We start from the raw sequence: 21,172 nt of genomic DNA on the forward strand, positions 1-21,172 counted from the left end.
TGCCTGCCTCATTTGCTGGTTATCTTTGCACATCATTATCTGCTTGCATAACAAACATCATTATCTTTATTTGGCCATTACTAGCCAATTTATGCCCTACGTATAGTTGCTTGTCGCGTTAATTTGTAGGGATCTACAGAATTGAGTCGTGGACGGAGGGAGCCTGGTCCGACTTGTATATGTATTCGCCTTAAGGCCCACCTGTCATTAATGACACAAGACAGACCTAACCAAAAATTTAGATGGAAATTTTACTCGCTTTAATAATAGATATAGATATAGATATTCCGTATAACCAAGGCTAGTGCATTTTGAATCGATAAGGCACTGAATAGACATGGTTGAGATTCAGGGGGACGTTTTCACGAAAAGATGAGACCACGTACTGCCAGAATTCCACGGCATGAACCATGAAACATGCCCTCAAGCCCCCAATCGATTGAGCTTGAGGGGGACGTTTTCACGAAAAGACGAGACAACGTACTGCCAGAATTCCACGGCGAGCACCAAGAGGTATTCTCTAGGTCTGGACAATATTCGGTCCAATCCACATACAAGATTTCTTCTCAGGGGGGCACTCAGTTTTAACCATGGAAGCTCATAATGCAAATGCTTTCTTGGTTGTTCACAACTGTTATTCCTCACCCAGAGAGATGCTCTTCTTGTGATTATAAAGACGAGTGCATCCAACACATATTAACTTCACTAGTCTTTCCAAGGCAGGTGTGGTTTATGTCATTCCCTAAACTGGAGAAGCGTAGCTTCAACTCCTTAGAATCCTTGAAGCTTTGATTAATCTAGAGTAATTGCAACGATTGTGTATTATTAAATGGTGAAACACCAAAAGTACAGCAGGTCCTATGTCAAGCTGAAGAGGAGGCTAGACTATGGGCAGGACAGCTTGCGGTGAGCGGCACCTAGAGGGTTAATGTGGTGCTCTTTAGTTGCTTCATTTTGTTACTTTTGTGGCTCCGAGTAGATCACATTACACATAAGTCATAATTTACACTGCAGTACGTACTGCACAATCACAGCTGCATAATTTTTTTTATATAAAGATTCTCCCATCAAAACATGTCGCGAGAACCATCCATTGCTGACTTTCCAGGCTCACCGTTTCAACTCCTCAAACAGCATAGAGGCGAACAACCTGATTGATCGTGGCGCGGCAGATAGGGCACCCCCACTTCTTGGACGCGATATCCTTCAAGCAGGACATGCAACCAGCCATGTGGCCGCACGGAATGCAGGCGCCTTCCACAGGGGCATCCAGACAGATAACACAGGTGCCGGAGGGAGTGTTGCCACTGCCGCTCGCATTAGCCTCATTTTCTCCTGGTCTAGCAGATGCTGCCGTTGTGTTACCTTCGGTGGTAGCAGGCATGGCTAAATCTACAGGAGCGGCATCGACTGATGGATACTGAACAGGGCCGATGTAGAAGGTTTCCTCTGCGAATGGTGGGGCGGTTGGGGTTGGAAGAGCTAGAAGTGCTTCCTGCGGAATCACTACCGGAGGGTTGGTTTGGGTTTTGTTAACGTTGGGTATAGATGAGCTTTGGCCAGAGCTTGTTCCAGGCATGTCCCATCCATTGTATGTGCTGCTGCTTGGGGGTGTCAACCTGGGCTTGGGATCGGCTGCTCAACTTTGATGGTGCAGGAGCTGCCGGAGGTCGCCATCCGTTGTGAAAATTGCTTGGAGGGATACCCCAGCCATTGGTGCTGGGAGTGGATGCATTTGGTTGAACATTGGGCACTCCCTCTGCAATAGCTGATTGAATTAAGGAATTGATAGCCATTGCTAATTCAACATCCTCCTTGCTGGGTGAGTTTTCAGGTACTAGGTTTGGCATTGGGAGATTTGCTGGTGGTGCTGGAGCCGTGTTGAAAACCTAAAAAAAAAAGGTGATGTTTAGATTATACTACTGCACAAAGCTAAAAATTAAATCCAGCAACTTCTGGTTCATTGAAAATCTAGATCACAACTTCACATCATCATTATTGTAGTTATTTAGCTATCTATATATAAGAAAATAATGTTAAAAGGGCAAGCGACCAGGTTTCAGTCTTAAAAAGATGTTCTTACTAGTGGGTTGTTGCTTGTTTTGGACTGATAGGTGGTTGCACGGTTAGACTATGACAAAGCTCGATCCGCAACTGACTTCCCTTGCTCATAAGTGGATTATTGCAAAGGAAGTCCTACTGGACCAACATGGTGTCCACGATACTTGCAGGCACCTTCTCAGTTGTTGTGTTGTTGACTACTTGGATTTATAGCACCGTCTTTTAGGGGTGGTGCTCCAACCGATCATCCTACATGAGCGCCAAGAGGTATTCTCTGTGTCTGGACAATATTCAGTCGAATCCACATACAAGATTTTTTTTCAGGGGGGGCACTCAGTTTTAACCATGGAAGCTCATAATGCAAGTGCTTTCGCTTGGTTGTTCACAACTGTTGTTCCTCACCCAGAGAGATGCCCTTCTTGTGATTACAAAGACGAGTGCATCCAAAACATATTAACTTCACTAGTCTTTCCAAGGCAAGTGTGGTTTATGTCATTCCATAAACTGGAGAAGCGTAGCTTCAATCCTTGGAGCTTGATTAATGAGTAAATGCAACGATTGTGTATTAAATGGTGAAACACCAAAAGTTCAGCAGGTCCTATATATCTCCTACTCTGTTTTGAAATGTAGGCCATTCTAGGATTTTTTCCAACAGATTATGGAGATGGAGAAAAGACTCTCCTACCCCTAATTATATATTAAGTATTGGAACTCTATTTGGGTAACTAATTAAATATGTGCTAATTAAAGTAGCACTCTTTCCCATGCACCTTCTCCACATGTACCTCCCCCTACATGACTGAATGCATATCTTTTTATTGGAAAAAATCTGAAAACGATGCACAATTAAGATGGTTTAATTCACTTTCACCTTAGAATGCCTAACATTTGAGTACAAAATTTGAACTCTAAAATGCCCTACATTCGAAGACGGAGGGAGTATGTAAGCTGAAGAGGAGGCTAGACTACGGTGATTGTCAAGGCTATTGAGCAAGACAGCTTGCGGTAAGTGGCACCTAGAGGGTTAATGTGGTGTTCTACTGTTCTTTGGTTGCTTAATTTTGTTACTTTGTGGCTTATATAATTCGAAGTCCGCGAGTCTATATCTGTACTTGGAACTTTTTCCGCTGTTAATGCATTCAACTTCTTGTGTGCCAAAATTGGGCATGCATGTGCCAGTAACTTATAAAGATTCATGGGCATGCATGCAGCCTTGGAAAAACAAATATGAGGCGAAAGGACCTTAGTCTAGTGGTTACAAGAGCCTCGGTAGCATCTGAGATCCTGAGTTCGACTCCCCATGGGAGCAAATATTTTGGGATTTAATGGCATTGTGCATTAAGTGGTAGGCGACATTCCCGTCGACAGCGAGACGCCTGTGGTGACTTCGTCAATCTCGAGGATTTGCCGGCTCAGTCTTCGAAGATGCTCATAGGGGTAGAGTTTGCGTACGTGTGTTCATAAGGGTGTGAGTGTACGTGCGTTGTGAGTGTCTGAGTTGTACTGTGTAATCTCAAAAAAAAGAAAAAACAAACATGGGAAAAAAAATACTGAGCTAGACAAGGATCTTAAGTCCAAACAAAAAATATCGAATTTTCAGTGGCCGAGATACTTGACAGCAGCACTAGATCTTGGTAATGGTGCTTGCACAGTGCAGCGCTTCAATTTTTTTAACTATTTTATGAAACACAATGTTTTATACTGTATGGTTGGGGTATTTCTGGACAAGCAAATGAATAGCAAAGACATACCGACCGTGCATTCTAATATAACAAAATCTTGTGCTAATCAGCAGTTTCAGTTTAGTACGAGATAATACCTGGTTCGCAGTTGGCCTTTCCTCATCGCTGACATTGAAATTAGCGCTTTCCCATATATCAAAAATTTCAAGAATTTCCCTTATATCAGGCCTTTCTCTTTTGTTCGTTTTGATGCAGCTAAGACCTATTTCAAGACAACTCTTTATTCGTTTGCAATCTGTTTCTGATGGTGCTTCTTCGCACCTGCTTCTCCAATTTTTAACTACCTACAAAATTAGAACAGAAAGCTTGAGGTAGAAAGCAAAGTGAACCTGTCAGGACCTCCATATAGAATGTTTAAACACGATTTCTTACATGTTCAACAAAATCTTCGCTCAAAAAACTATCATAATGCTTGACCCTGAGCCCCGTGATCATCTGTATGATTATCACGCCCAAACTGTATATGTCTGCCTTAGTTGATATTATACCCTCATATAGGTATTCTGGAGCCATGTACCCACTGCATCATAACTTGAGTGTTTGTACCTTAGAGTGTTACAGAACTGCAAGGGAAACATTCCGCTAATCATGAAAAGGCAATGGATCACCAAAAGGCATTGAACTTACCGTGATCCCATAGGTGATGTAGCAAGACTTTGTGTTTTTGGGTCTTCAAAGAGTTTTGCCAGGCCAAAATCAGCAATTTTTGGCACCATATTGTCATCAAGCAATATGTTTTCTGGTTTTAAGTCCAAGTGAATAATAGAACTATTAATTTGACATTCCTTATGAAGGTAATGTAAACCACAGCAAATCCCCTTGATTATTTTGTAGCGCTTCTGCCAATCAAGTCCACAAGTTTCCTCTGGATATGTATGTAACCCAAACAAGAGCAGTCAACAAATGTTATCTGCAATCTATATTATCCTGTGACAGTAGTACAAATATTCTGTTGTATATTGTCATTCATTCATATACCAACATGATGATGCAACAAAATTAAGTAGTATGCCACAGCTAAGTCCAATTTCAAAAACTGCTCTCTCGTGGGGAAAATTTGTAACACCCCCATCCTCTAAAGCCACAATATTCAGTACTTCCAAGGGGCGGGCCCATACACACATAGCACTCTACTTACACTCTCGTCATCGCTTCGTGTACAAAGGTTAACTTCATGGTGCTATGGGTAGAGGGTAAAAAGCTTATAAGTTTGATCCACTCTTGCTCAAGATGGTAACAAACATACGCATACAACACTCATGGCCACTATTAGGCCACATCCAAATTCGACTGGGTGTCACAAAAAATATATAAAAAAAGCAAAACACAATAACAATGAAATTAAGATGCTCAAAATTAAGCTTGGCTATTAGTTTATTATAAAATTTCAATAACATGTATATAATTATGATCATGTGAAGTACTTTATTGTCACAATAGATCACTGTTTTAGAAGGTGAAGCGAGGCTCTAGGTGTCCACATCCATCTACGTGGCCTTCCTCAGCCCCTGCTTAGGGTGATTAGGCGCCACCCACCTAGTGCTTTTAATAACATATTTTGTGTACATGAGTATGCAAGTCTGAATGTGTACGTGACTTATTAGAGTATATTAAGAATATCTCTATATTATTAGGTAATTAGGATTGTATTTGTATCCTAATATATCTGTAGGAGACGCTCCTTACACTCCAAAGGGCAGGCCCACATACACATAGCACCCTATTTATATTTTCATTATCGCTTCGCGTAAAAGGGTTAACTTGATGATGCTATAGCTGGAGGAACCTTTTAAGTTTGATTCATCTTTGCTCAACTAGTAAGATGATAATAAATATGTGCATGCAACACTTATGGGCACTACTAGACCACATCCAAATTCCACTGGGTGTCACAAAAATGTAAAAGAAAAAAAAGCAAAACACAATAACAACGAAATAAGATGCTCAAAATTAAGCTTGACTATTAGTTTCTTATAAAATTTCAATAACATACATATATATAACATATATATATATATATGTGAAGTACTTTATTGTCACATTAGATCACTATTTTAGAAGGTGATGCAAGGCTCTGGGTGTCCACATCCACCTACGTGGCCTTCCTCAGCCCCTGCTTAGGGTGAATAGGCGCCACCCACCTAGTGCTTTGAATAACATTTTTTGTGTACATGAGTATGCAAGTCTAAATATGGACGTTACTTATTAGAATATATTAGGAATATCTCTATATTAGGTAATTAGGATTGTATCTGTATCCTACATATCTGTAGGAGAGGCTGATCCTTGCCCTCCAAGTCATGATCCCCTATATATACTGACCTAGGGCTCAATGCAGTGAATCAATCCATGCATTACACATTTTATATCCTTTCTACATGGTATCACGAGCTTAGGCTTTCAGATCCTAAGCTAAATCTTTCGTTGGAGCCACGCCCCTTCCTTCTGCGCGCCGCCGGTCGTCTCCCACGGTGCCCATCAAGAACGCCCCCTCAACAGCGTTCTAGCACCCCAGGGAGATCACCCATGTCGATCTCCACCTGGGATAGCACCCTCTTCGATCTCCGCTATGCATTCCGTTAGTCCGCCACAGCAGCAGCAGATCGGGAGGTACGTAGTCATCCGCCATGGAAGTTGTTGAGGAAGACCCCGACCCACGTTAATGTGGTGACAGCTGCAATCCCCCGACGGCACGCTTGACCCACCCGTGCTACCGTGGTGGCCGCAGGGGCTCCGTGTGGCGCCTTCACCTCTTCGCCTTGCTTCGCACCCCGTGGTGCTGCGCTGCCCGCTTGTCTGCAGTGCCATCTGCCGGGCCACCAGAGTCCCTGTCCTTTGTCTCTCACATAGCTTTAACCGTGGTGAGAGCAGCAAAGAGATAAGGATGAGGGGTTGTGCTACACGCACCCAGAGGTACTACACGAGATGCTGATGTGCCTTCTTCTTTCGCTCGATCAGAGATCGTGATTGCGTCACCTACTGTCCGTCGACCACACACCTCTACTTCGACATCGGCGTCGACTTCACCGTCCTCTACTTCGTCCAAGACTGTGCGGCATGGCAACATGGATGGTGCCCTAGGAGACGCCAGTCTGCACCGCCACTTCGCCGCTTCATCCGTACATCAATCTTCGCCGGCTCACTATTGCCTCCATTGATTGGGACGCCACCACCGACTTCGCCTGTTGTCGCCTTGCCTCGCGCACAATTGGTCTGATTAGCCAACATGCGGGATTCATCCAGCTCCCGTGACCACTACTACAGAATTCTATTTTGCGAGGCACTTAAAATAGGCCTCCGAGGTGGGCGCATTAAAAAACCGCCTCGGTTAATGCTTGCGATTAACCGAGGCAGTTATTTTTTATTAACCGAGGCGGTCAAAAACACTGCCTCGCAAAATAGATTAACCGAGGCGGTCACTGTTAGAACAACCGCCTCGGTTAATAGTTCCATTTTCGGAGGCGGACTCTTTTTAGATGTCCGCTTCGGTTAATAAACAAAGCCCAGACGAGGCCCATATGGGCCTAGTTACTGAAAACGAGTATATAAAGAACAAACCCTAGCTCTCCACTCATTCAACCCCTCCCCTCCGCCGCACTCAACCCTCCCTCTCTCTCTCTCTCTCTCTCTCTCTCTCTCTCTCTCTCTCTCTCTCTCTCTCTCTCTCTCTCTCTCTCTCTCTCTCTCTCTCTCCCGATGCCCAGAGCCCCGATGCCCGCCGCCGGCGCCCTCCTCCTCCCTTCACCCTGACGCCATCCGAAGGTGGAACCGGCGGCGGCAGCGCGCGTCAGTGGTGGCGGCGGGGCATGCATGGCGGAGGGCCCGCATGGAGGAAAGCCGGGGGGGGGGGGCGTGATGACGCCCGGGCTCGGGCCGCCCTCCTCCCTCTCCTCGCCTAGATCCGACGGCTGTGGAGGGGTGGGGTGGCACGCGGCGGGTCAGCGGCGGCCCGGCGGGCGGCGCCCCTCTCCTCCCCTCCCCTCTGTCCCACGGCGGCGGCGGCCCCATCCTGGCGCGGATCCAGGCGCGGACGAGCCTCGCTCGGCCGCGGGCGGGCGGATCCAGTGCCAGCGAGCCTCATGCGGCGGCGGGGTTGGAGCACGGGCGCGGCCACCGGCGGAGCAAGGCACGGGCGGGTGGAGCTCTACAGCGGTGGATCCGGCAAACGGCATGGCGAGCGCGGCGGCGGCGCGGGCCTCCGGCTCGAGTAGGGGCCGGATCTGGCGAGCAGGGGCTGGATCCGGCCTCCCCCGGCGGCGGCGTCTCCCGTGGATGGGCTCAGCGGGCCCTGGATGGACTTGGCGGGCCTGTCCACGGGCTTCCTAATTTTTTGTTTTTTTATTTGATTAATCGAGGAGGGCATCCCAACTGTCTCGGTTAATGCTGGATTAACCGTGATGGTAGTTCCGAGGCATTTGCAAAAACCGCTTCAGTTAATGTTTTTTGCCCGCCTCGAAAAATGTTTTTTGTAGTAGGGGACGTCCGTCCTCATCATGCGTGCCTCCTTCTCGAGCATGGAGGGCTGCTGCTGTAGCAGCAGTGCCACCCGTGGTCTACTTCGCTGTTGCATCCTCACTGCCACCGACCACGTCCATGACCTCATCGTCGACTAAGCGTCGTTACGCCTTGCGTGCATGGTCTTCGTCAAGCTAATCAAGCGTTGCGCCGTCTTCTTCGAGCACCACAGCCTCTACCCACGGATCGTCCAACCCTACCGTAGACCTTCCATCTCCCCTCTCCCCTCTCCAACTCGCTTCGTCTAGCACAACCTCATCACTAGCGTGCCATTTCTTCCTCGAGTACTTCGTCTACTCCGGCAAGCAGGCCGCATTGACATCTTCTGGCTCGTCGTTCTTCTGCGTCTGCGACCACTGTGGAGGCCTTTTCTGCTAGTCCCTTAGGGTGTTTTTGGTCAGGGTTAAGTTAACCGACCGGTCTGGTCAAACCGGCGCGGTCCGGTAGAGGTTTACTGGACCGGTTTGACCGGAAACCGGTGGAAACCGGTCAAATTCAAAATTGCATGTTCAACCGGTTCCGAACGCTTACCGGTCGGTTTGACCGGTTTACCGGCCGGTTAGACTGGTAACCGGTCGGTTTGACTGGTAACCGGTCGGTTTGACGGGTAACCGGTCAAATTTAATTTTTTTATTTTTTGGTTTAAATTCAAATGCCCGCAAAGTATACTAAATAAATGTTTGTATAACATATTTTAGCCTAAATGAGCCCTCCAACCCTCTTTTGTACTACTTTTACATTGTATTTGTATACTTTTGTATGCACGCATTTTTGTTTAACTTCAAATCCCCGCAAACTATACTAAATGAACGAATTTTTGAGAAAATTTGACACCATTAGATTCGTTGCACCTTGAAGTATTTTTAGGATTTTTTTTGGGAATTTTTCATTTTTTGAATTTAAATTTAAATTTTGAATTTGGGCCGGTTTGGTACCGGCCCAAACCGGAACCAGGCCGGACCGGTTCCCACCAGTTTGGTGAACCCTGTTTTTGGTTCATGGGATGAGGTAGGATGGAGCCAGTCCATCCTATTTTTAGGAGTGTTTGGTTGCTGGATACTAGGACAGGTTCATCCCTCCCTTAAGATTTGGTACTGCTCCATCCCAATTTTTTGACCGAACGTAGCGGCTCTCACGGACGCCATCTCCCAGCCATTCGTAGCTCTCTCTCTCTCTCATAGATTTCCATTTGGCCTGCAACCTGCAAGCCCGGCCCAAACCCGGCCCGACCCGACACCCTGTGCGGGGCTTGAACCGTTATCCCGGCACGTCGGGGGCCCGGCCCGAAAAACAACGGCCGGCCCGGTCCGGCTCGTTACCCCGGGCGGTCATATAAAACCTCGGCTGGCTCACACCCCCCAAACACTAGGCTCATTTCCCCCTCCCCCGCTGTCGTGGGATTTCTAGGGTACCCACAGCCGGGTGGCGGAGCGCACCCGCCTATTCCCAGAGAGGGAGTACTCGGGGAGGTACTAGGCGATTGGGCTGATCTAGTTCTGAGGCGTGCACACAAGAACACACGATCTAAAGTGGTTCGGGCCGCCGAAGCGTAATACCCTACGTCCACTGGAAGAAGTTTTGATCTCTGTTGTGTATGAATCTATCCTCTGCCGGGCCTTAGCTCTCACCCAGCTTGAGTCTTCCTTCTAGCGGGCGCCCCCTTTTATAGACCAAGGGGGCGGATACATAGGACGTTGGGGCCCCGATAGGTGGGCCCAACGCGACTGCGCAGCATACTACGCAGAGTATTCAGATGGGTACAGTGGTTACGGATCTTTCCTCCGATACGCTCTGCTAGCGCTACAGTGGTCTTCTCTTGTCCCGTCACCAAGGTGTCCGTTGGGGGAGCGTAGCTTGCGGCGTAGCCTGTGGAGGCTATTATGTAGGCGTCATAATGGGTGAAGCCGAGCCGTCGTATCCATCTGTTATGGCAGACTTGGCAGGCGCGGCGTGGGCGGCGCCTGCGGCTCCACTTTCTTGGTAACACGCGATCAATAGTGCCTCCTGGTCAAAGAATCGCCTTGGCTTCCACCGCATCAATGCGGGTGTCCACCTACCACAATAAATGCAGTGGTGGGTGAGGCTTAGTATGGAGACCAAGCGGCCTTGAAAAGTCGTGCTTGTAGACACGTGTCGCTCCGGACCACCCCGAGGCAGGACGTCGACTTCTTCCCTTAGCGAGTGGTCCGGTTACCATACAAGGGGTCCGGGACCCTATGAGGGGTCCGGGACTTCTGCGGGGGTCCGAACCCCTTGGGAGGTTCGGAGCCCCGGCTGTTTGGGCTGCCCGCCTCTTACGGGACACGCGTCGTTCCCGGACCTTTCCCAGCCGTGAGGCAGGTCCGGAACCGTCGCCGAGAGATCAGGACTCCGGACCACAGGGGTCCGGCTGTTTGGACGTAGTCAAGGATAACTACAAGGCTCTTGCCTAGATACAGCAAGAAGGGGTACCCCAGTCCTGGGGTACCGACAGTGGCTCCCGGGCCCACCTCGGGAGAGGTACGAACCCGCGGGTGGGGCCACTTTTGTGATGTGTTTCTACGTAACCTGATTACGCTGGTGTGCTCATACAAAGAGCGGGTGCTCCGGACCCCTGAGGCCGGTACACCGGTTGCCAGGTTCAGGCTCTAGAGTGCTCTCCGCAGGGCGATGAAGGTGTAGGCTTAGGGTACGGAACCAAGCTAAGCGGCTACACAGACCTCGGACCGCTTAGGGAGCAACACCACCTCCTGGACCTGGCTCTTGGCGACCGTGGCGAGCGGTCTCCGCCGGAGCGGGCCACCGGAGTGGACTTGAGTCGACCGTGGCGAGCGGTCTTCGCCGGAGCGGGCCATCAGAGTGGACTTGAGGCGACCGTGGCGAGCGGTCTCCGCCAGAGCGGGCCACCGGAGTGGACTTGAGGCGACCGTGGCGAGCGGTCTCCGCCGGAGCGGGCCACCGGAGTGGACTTGAGGCGACCGTGGCGAGCGGTCTCCGCCGGAGCGGGCCACCGGAGTGGACTTGAGTCGACCGTGGCGAGCGGTCTCCGACGGAGCGGGCCACCGGAGTGGACTTGAGGCGACCGTGGCGAGCGGTCTCCGCCGGAGCGGGCCACCGGAGTGGACTTGAGGCGACCGTGGCGAGCGGTCTCCGCCGGAGCGGGCCACCGGAGTGGACTTGAGGCGACCGTGGCGAGCGGTCTCCGCCGGAGCGGGCCACCGGAGTGGACTTGAGTCGACCGTGGCGAGCGGTCTCCGCCGGAGCGGGCCACCGGAGTGGACTTGAGGCGACCGTGGCGAGCGGTCTCCGCCGGAGCGGGCCACCGGAGTGGACTTGAGGCGACCGTGGCGAGCGGTCTTCGCCGGAGCGGGCCACCGGAGTGGACTTGAGGCGACCGTGGCGAGCGGTCTCCGACGGAGAGGGCCACCGGAGTGGACTTGAGTCGACCGTGGCGAGCGGTCTCCGCCGGAGCGGGCCACCGGAGTGGACTTGAGTCGACCGTGGCGAGCGGTCTCCGCCGGAGCGGGCCACCGGAGTGGACTTGGATCATTGCTGACAAACCAAAGGAAAATGTCACCGGACCTCACAGTAAGGTGCAAGAAACCAAGCCTTATACTAGAAGGGAGCCCGGGACCTCTAAAGACAGCAGTCTCGGATACTAGAGTACTTGTAACAAGGTAGTGAAGTACGTAAGCTTAGGGTACATTACCAGGCTAAGCTACGCGGAGCTCCTCTACCCCAGGATACGAGTACCACTTCTCCAGAGCAGGTCCTTAGGGGTCCGGACTGCCTTCCAGCTAGAAGGGGCGTCCTCACCTGACTTCAAGCCGGCAACTTAACTTGGATCGCCAACAAAAGAAAAGACTCTGTTTGGGGGGAAGAGACGGTTAACCAAGAAATAGCCAATCAGAACGAATGAATGTAATTAGAGTGGTGGCGAGACAAGACTAAGAAAATAACTCTCCTTTATTAGTGTGGTTATCACGCTATACATCAGAGGTCGGGATTACGAGGTCGGACCTCCACCGCTCCGGACCGCTTTTTGCCTGTTTGTGTGATAGGGCCAGAGGACGGGTTTACAAGGTCAAACCTTGACCGCTCTGGACACACACATAGGCGCCACGTTATTACAAAGGAGGACTCTCTTAATCTTTTCTTAGGAGTAACTTATGGCTGCATGCTATACAGCGTGTTCTTCTTCGGTTGGAAGTGGTACGACCACTCCTAAATTCTTCATAGTCGTCGGAGGCGACGGCGCCCTAGATGTGCCTGAATTGCATCATCCAGTATCACCTCGGGAGCTCGGGGGGCCACTCCTTGCTTAAGAGCTGTCATATGCTTAGGTAGCATGAGACAAATTCTTTGGCTTTGAGTGGGAGAGGCCCCCCTACCGCCGTCGTCGTCTGCCGATGGAAACCAGACGCCCTTGCGCAGCAGATGGACCAGACGTGGAGCGCGGAGAGGTGCGGTCGTTCGCCGGCTTGTCCTTGGTGCTAGCGCCAGGGGTCCCCGCGCCTGGCGACGGGGCCTTGTCTGCAGCAGCACCGAGCTACGCTGAGGCGGATCTCCGGTGCTGGCGACGGCAGGACGACACGGCCAACTTCCTCCGGGATAGCTGTCGGCTCCGGGCTCCATGTTGAGAGGAAGCCTTGAGCCGACGTCATGCCGCCAGAGGGGAAGGATGGCCGTTGCTTGAGAGAAAACCTTGAGCCGACACCGGGATGGCGCGGGGCGGCACACGACAGGCGTCGCCCCCGCGCACCACCGTGCCGGCTCTGAGGCGTCGCAGTGGCGACGCACAGTAGGCACAGCTGCCGTGCACCGTCGCAACGAGGGTGCTGGCGCCCCAGTGCCATAGTATGCGGCGTGGGTGACGCCCTGCCTTCCTTCATCTTCTTGTTCGTCGTTGCAGAGGATGAACACGGCCCCAGAAGCCTGAAGATCCAGCCAGCGCCTGTTCCTCCCCACGGACGGCGCCAAATGTCGTGGGATTTCTAGGGTACCCACAGCCGGGTGGCGGAGCGCACCCGCCTATTCCCAGAGAGGGAGTACTCGGGGAGGTACTAGGCGATTGGGCTGATCTAGTTCTGAGGCGTGCACACAAGAACACACGATCTAAAGTGGTTCGGGCCGCCGGAGCGTAATACCCTACGTCCACTGGGAGAAGTTTTGATCTCTATTGTATATGAATCTATCCTCTGTCGGGCCTTAGCTCTCACCCAGCTTGAGTCTTCCTTCTAGCGGGCGCCCCCTTTTATAGACCAAGGGGGCGGATACATAGGACGTTGGGGCCCCGACAGGTGGGCCCAACGCGACTGCGCAGCATACTACGCAGAGTATTCAGATGGGTACAGTGGTTACGGATCTTTCCTCCGATACGCTCTGCTAGCGCTACAGTGGTCTTCTCTTGTCCCGTCACCAAGGTGTCCGTTGGGGGAGCGTAGCTTGCGGCGTAGCCTGTGGAGGCTATTATGTAGGCGTCATAATGGGTGAAGCCGAGCCGTCGTATCCATCTGTTATGGCAGACTTGGCAGGCGCGGCGTGGGCGGCGCCTGCGGCTCCACTATCTTGGTAACACGCGATCAATAGTGCCTCCTGGTCAAAGAATCGCCTTGGCTTCCACCGCATCAATGCGGGTGTCCACCTACCACAACAAATGCAGTGGTGGGTGAGGCTTAGTATGGAGACCAAGCGGCCTTGAAAAGTCGTGCTTGTAGACACGTGTCGCTCCGGACCACCCCGAGGCAGGACGTCGACTTCTTCCCTTAGCGAGTGGTCCGATTACCATACAAGGGGTCCGGGACCCTATGAGGGGTCCGGGACTTCTGCGGGGGTCCGAACCCCTTGGGAGGTCCGGAGCCCCGGCTGTTTGGGCTGCCCGCCTCTTCCGGGACACGCGTCGTTCCCGGACCTTTCCCAGCCGTGAGGCAGGTCCGGAACCGTCGCCGAGAGATCAGGACTCCGGACCACAGGGGTCTGGCTGTTTGGACGTAGTCAAGGATAACTACAAGGCTCTTGCCTAGATACAGCAAGAAGGGGTACCCCAGTCCTGGGGTACCGACACCCGCGATCGGCTGCCTCCTCTTGCTTCCTCGATACCTCACCTCCCCGCGTCTCACGACGGCGCCAGCGCAACCGCGTCCTGACTTCCCCCACTCTTCGCCGTCACCGCCGCCACTCTCGCCTCTTCTGCACCCTGACTTCTCCTCGACCCTCTATCCTCTCCTCCGCCGCGAGCCCGCGACTCTTATATCTCTAGCCTTTGGGTCCTCCAGTCCTCCTCTCCTCCTCCTCCGAACCTCGCGCTGCGACTCGGCCTCTCGCCACCATTGGTCATCATCCTCTGGGGTTGTCGGATCTCGTCGAAGGTTGAAGTTGTCTTCTCTGGCTCCGGGCTACGGCTACGCAGGTAAACCCTAACCCTAGGTCTAGATCTAGCGGCTAGGTTTTAGGTCATGATCTCCTACTTCTTCTTCTTCTTCTTCTTGCAGGTCTCGTGCACGTGCCGCTGCAAGCTAGTGCAGCGCGAGACCGCGTGCCATTGAGGGATGGAGCTGCAAAGGCAGGAGGTCGTCATCTTGATGGATGAGAACTACACCATCAACGACGACCTCAGGGCCTGTGGACTGCCCGGTGATGACAAGGATGACTTGGCTGCCAGCATGGACGGTGTCGGCAGCTCTATTGCTCTGATCATCGTTGATGCTAGTGCTGGCGTAGGTGCGTCTAGTTCCGCGACTCTGAGCTCAACCCCATCTTTGACGCTGAGTTCCTCTAATGGCACCAGCTCCCTCACGATGAAGCGTAGGTCTGCTGTGTGCAACGATTTCGAGGAGGTCTTTGAAGAAGGCCCCAACGATAAGAAGGTGAGAGTCTTTGCTAAGTGCATTCACTGTTGTCATGTTCTAATCGGTCGTTCATCCCATGGTACTGAGCATTTGCTCCGGCATCAAAAGGTTTGCTCGGGTAAACTTAATCATGCTAATTTTGTTCAGTCCCGACTTGCATTAAATCCTGATGGCTCTATCCATAACTGGAGGTATAAACCTGATGCTTCTCGTACTAAATTATGTCGTTTAATTGCTAAACTTGATCTACCTCTTGGCATTGGTGAGACTGAGGCATTTGAGGAGTACAATCAGCGTGCTCACAATCCTCAATTTAGTAGAGTCTCTAGGCAAGCCACCACTAGAGATCTGCAAAAGTACTTCTTGGAGCGTCGTGCTGGTCTAATTGAAAGTTTTAAATCTATTTCTTTGCTTTGCCTTACATCTGATATTTGGCCTGGTAGTGCTAAGGAAGACTATCATTCTGTTGTTGCTCATTATGTTTCTACTGATTGGGAATTAGAAAAAAGAGTCATTGAACTAAGACTTATTTATGTTTCTCATTCTGGTATTAATATTGCTGAACGCATTGAATTTGTGTTTTTGAATTTGGTTTAAAGGATAAGATCTTTTCTGTCACACTTGATAATGCCTCTTCAACACTAGTGCCATATCAAATCTCATTCCAAAATTTGCTGGTTACCTTGGTCTTATGGTCTAGACCCCGAACCACTTTACAATGCTCCTTATAGAGACATTGGCAGAGCACTACGTGGTTTGTTACATATATAGTCGGTTTGAGTTCCTTCAGTTATTTTATGAATGAACTGTTGTTTTATCTGGTGTTTACTATCCAACAAGTCCTTTGATGTTGCATCATATTTTTGAGATTGTTGGTCATTTGCATTCCAATGATACTGATCCATTGCTCATACATGTTCTTGTCCTATGAGACTGATGTTTCTGAAGTATTGGCAGAAAATCCCATTGTTGTATTCCTTTGCATTTATTTTGGATCCCAGAGCTAAGTTTAGGGGTTTTCATAATGTTCTTTAACTTCTTTCTCAAGCTATTGGTGTTGACTACTCTTCTTATTTCGCATCGTTAAGGAATGATATATAAACTATATAACAAATATGAAAACAAGTTTGGTGCAGCCAATAGGAATTACTGGTAAGAAAAAATTGCATGGGGGTAAGATCTATGGTGCTTTACCGGTTCTGGTTCTTGTTCTTCACCTGTTCTTGCATCAACACCACCTCCTGCTATAGCTGTTGTTTCAGAACTGTCTGCTTACTTGGACAGTGACACTGTCACTTGCTTTGATGATGACTTCAACATACTATCATGATGGCATGAGCACAAACTAACCTATCATATTCTGTCCATATTAGCTAAAGATGTGATGTTTATTCCAATTTCAACTGTTTCTTCGAAGTCTTGTTTTAGTCTTACTGGCAGGGTCATCGAGGAGCGGCGACCGCAATTGTTGCCGACAACAGTGGAGATATTGACCTGCATCAAGGACTGGGAGTTGGGGGATGCAAGGGCACAACATGATGTTGAGAAGGAGATCCTTGAACTGGAGCAAGCATTCGGCAACATGGATCAGGGTGAAGGGCAAGCTACTGGAAAAGAGTAAGGACACGATCACATGAAGATGTTTTGTTGTTTTCAATTTTCAATTACAAGTTCCTGACATGTCTTTTTTGAATATGCTTCCTAGTCCTGCCCCATGGCAAGTGAAGTCAAGTGCCAAGGACTATGCAAGGCTGCAAGGTGCAAGCTACTGGAGTTTGTTGTGAACTTATGATCATGTGATGTAATGTTGTCATGTTGAACTTTTTGTGCCTGTAATGCTGAACAACTAAACTTATTTTCCTGAGCTAGGCTGTATGTTTTTTTCCTTCCTAGAATTTTCTCACGAGGTGTGAGTTTTTACCTAGGAAGGTTAATGAGGCAGCCAACACTTGATCACATAGATCAAGTGTTTTGAACACTATAGCTCAAATTAATTCTATGTCATGTTATGTGTGAATTCTGATGTGTCAATGTGTCTTAATGTCTACTGTTATGGCTTATGTGATATTGCGATGAACTGATTATCTGTGTTACAATTATGTATGTACTCAAAATTTTGTGTTCATTTGTATGTTTTATCCCATTATGTGTGTTCTTTATGAAATTTGGGGCTTAGGAAGGTGTTATTCTCTTCATGGGCTTCGAGCTGGCCCGACACGTTGAAACCAGCGAGCTTTTCAGGTCGGCCCGACATGATAATGGGCCCATGAGCTTGTCCTGGGCCAACGGTGCGGCACGATGGGTGGCACGGCCCAGCCTGATAACCCGTTCGTGCCGAGCCTGGCCCGAACACTTCGTGCCCGAACACCCGAATGGCCATCTATACTCTCTCCCTCATCCTTTCATCTCTCTCTTGGCCTTGTGTCTCTCCTATCGGCAAACAAGCAAGCAGCGAGCCTGCTGCCTGAGCATGGCAAGTGCGCAGTGAGCCGGCGACTGCGGGGGGAGAGTAGGACTGGGGCATTGGCGAGCATGGCGGCGCGTGGCTCGCCGGCAGTCGTGAGCACAAGCGGGCAGCAGCAAGCTTCCTGCGCGCAGCTCACCCCCTCGCATGCGGCGAGTGGAGGCATGGGCTGCCGCTGGGAGAAGCGTCTTCGTCAGCACGCGAGCCTACAGGCAGGTGCGGTGATGGCGCCATGGCGGGGACTCGTGACTCGTGGTCTGTCGCGTGGACAGTGAGGCAACGATTGGTAGGCACGAGTGGCTCACAGGTGGCTGCGCGGCCAACAGGCCGTGTAGGCTAAAGAAAATCATGGTGGCGATTGGATGGGAGAGGAGATGGAAGAGAGTAGGTTAGTGTAGTTGATAGGTGGATCCAATCATTAACGGTGTTAACGAACCCGAGCTATTTCATTCTCATTCTTCCAACCAAATGAGAAAAATGGGACCGCTCCATCCCTCGAACCAAACATGAAAATATAGCCGTTCTATCCTTGAAATTTGGAATGGAGCCATTCCATCCTACCTGCTCTCCAACTAAACGTTACCTTAGACAATGGTGTGTCAGGTTGTGTCCTCTACCTTGCTTGTTCGGTACTAGGAACATTGGTGTGTGCCTTCTTCCTCGACGCGTTCTCGGGTCTGCCAAACTTGGCGCATGCGACGCCATGGCATCCATGACCTCGTCATCAGTATCAACCTTCCCCCTCGTTGACTGCATCGACTTGCCACTATATTCGTCTACGACGCTTTCTCTTATGTGCCACCACCTTTGGCGCCAACCATGATGCGCCTACGACTTCATGAGTGGCTACCTCATCTTCAGCTTCGTCGACTGCTTCGATGACCACGGCTACCCTATGCAAGGTATCAATGACCATGGCTATTCACCCTCGTCTCGTCTACCTCGACATCGGCACAAAGGGCTATCATTTGCATGAGGATTCACCAGTTTTCTCCGATTACATCATTCGTACTACGCCGACGTTTTGTCTGTGAAGGGATGCCAGTCCATTGGTTTCTACCTTCAGCTTCTTCTCAAGTCTCACCATCTGCCCGCTATGACTGCAGGGGAATATTAGAGTATATTAGGGATATCTATATATTAGGTAGATTATGATTATATCTGTATCTAAGCATATATGTAGTAGAGGCTCCTGGCCCTCCAAGTCATGTTGCCCTATATATACCGGGCTAGGCCTCAATGTAGTCAATTAATCCATGCATTACACCAATTCTATTGTCCTACATGCCTTACAAAAATTATTAGAGGTTAGTATGTTCCATGTTAAATTGCCATACCTGAAATATACTTATCTAGGCTCCCATTAGGCATATACTCAAAGCAAAGCAACCTTTTTGGCATCTCAGCAAAAACATGCCCGCCGTTGTATTCAATATACTCATGCCATGTTTCATAACAATAGCCCACAAACCGTACTATATTTTGATGTCTAACTCTCATAAGATTGTCAACCTCATTTTTAAATTGTTTTTCCTGAAATTGTGACATTGACAGAAGGTTCTTAACAGCAACAATTGCCCCGGATGGTAGCAACCCCTGTTAAAAAATCTCTTATTATTAATCAGGTACTGGTTTTAGTATCAACTCTGATTAAGTAAATATATAATAAAATGATATTCTGTGATCATACCTTATATACCACACCAAAACCACCTCTACCAAGTTCTTGCATGCTAGAGAAGTTTGTGATATCTCTCAAATATTGTAACCGTACACCACAGGGTTGAGCATTTGGGTCTTGTAATATCCTCTCCAATTCACCACATTCACTATATTCAAGATGGTCCATCTTATATGTTCACCCTGGGAGCAGGAGGCAACAGGGTCCCCACCAGACTTGAAGGCTAGCAATGAATCCTTTTCATTAGGGCAAAAGGAGGAGATTAAAAAGAAGTGTGGATAGAGCAGAAATGGCTTAGAACGAACATTTATTGTTGTAGCACTTTTTAAAGAAAATTAAGTAGAGTGGCATTTTACAATATTGATATATCAATAAGGAAGAAGTCCATTTTGACACTGTCACCTCCACGTCATCTAGGAAATCCATATCGGCATGTTGAGCCTGATTGGTTGAATGCCAACTTTGTGCCGAGCCAAAATCATGGCTAGCCAAGATATTGGCTTACCAAAATCATGGCATGCCAAAATGTTGGTAAGAAAGTTAGGTATTTATTTGGTTTGGTGCCAAAACGTTGGCAACCAATATTTTTCTCTTTGTAAAGTTTAAGAAGTTTCTAGAAACTTTCATTGTTTTGGTCACAAATATTGAACTGCTAATTTTTAAATATCAGCCAATTGGTAGCTAATTTTTATTGACATGCTTGGTAAAAATTGGCATCCAATCAATCAGACTCCTCCCGTCACCTCTTCTACCCACTCTACTGCGAGCAAGGATGCTCTTCTCCCTGCTTTAATTTCCCCTCAAGTTGGAGCCGGCGCCACGTCCAACCATGTCACCACCAGCCTCAAAAGTGGAGCCTACCGTGCGCGCAACGCAACAGCTAACACGTGACATTGCTACTGAAATAAAGGTCCCTTCTACCGCTCAAACCAATGTAAGAGCAAAGCTAATAATTTAGCCTGTCTGACTAAATAGAAATGTCATATCATATATATATTTATTAATATAATCAGCTCATATAATGACTTGACTATTAGGTTTGCTAAGAGAAGAGTAGTAATAAAAATACAATTACTCAATGCTTGCATATATGTACACGATCAACCGTGATCAACGTCTCTGTGGCCATTTAGCAAAACCACAGTACGATAACCATACGGCATCCGATGAAAATGTATTCAAGCCTGCGAAGAAACATCTTCCCCAAAAAAAAAAGTCCGTGAGGAAACACCAAATGATTAGATTGGTGGTGGCTTATTTATCTATCTTGAAGAATGCGGATAATCCAAAATCTGCTATGGGTCCTCCAGTTCTCGGGCTTTGAGGTCCTTGTGCACTAGGATTTGGGATGTGGCAATATGGGGATGGATTTTGGTTGATAAGGAATGGATTTGGGGATTTATTTCACGATTTGGCACAAAAGAACTCGATTTGGGGGCGCAGGAGAACTCGATTTGACGGGAGGAGGGTCGATTAATTTGGCGCAAGATGAGTCTATCGGGAGGAAATTCCTCTCTTCTCTCTCCACCTAGGACTCTGATGATGTGAAAACTCTTTCAGCCTGCTGACTAGGACTTAGGTCAGTTTCAATGAGAATTTTTATGGAGAGTTTCATGACAACAAATACTATCAATTTTGTTGACATGATAAGAAGAGAGAAAGATGTGATTTCATAGGATGTAGGAGAATTTCATCACCATAAAACTCATTTGGCACAGTTATCTAATTCTCAATCTAAGTAACTATGTTCATAAAATTTTCACTGAGACTGACCTTATGATACTCTAAGCAGAAAGGAAGAAAAGATCAAAGGAGCGAAAATACTATGGAGCACGGATAAGGGTACGGCTATTGATACCAGGCGCGCAGATACGACATTTTT

At 49.0% G+C, this 21,172-nt stretch overlaps 1 pseudogene; it reads right to left on the reverse strand.

Annotated features, from left to right (window-relative positions):
- Positions 1 to 803: 803 nt before the first annotated feature.
- Positions 804 to 19,998, reverse strand: LOC120703705 (annotated as a pseudogene).
- Positions 19,999 to 21,172: the final 1,174 nt, after the last annotated feature.

Source organism: Panicum virgatum, chromosome 4K (genome assembly GCF_016808335.1).
Source record: "Panicum virgatum strain AP13 chromosome 4K, P.virgatum_v5, whole genome shotgun sequence".
NCBI classification, from domain to species: Eukaryota; Viridiplantae; Streptophyta; class Magnoliopsida; order Poales; family Poaceae; genus Panicum; species Panicum virgatum.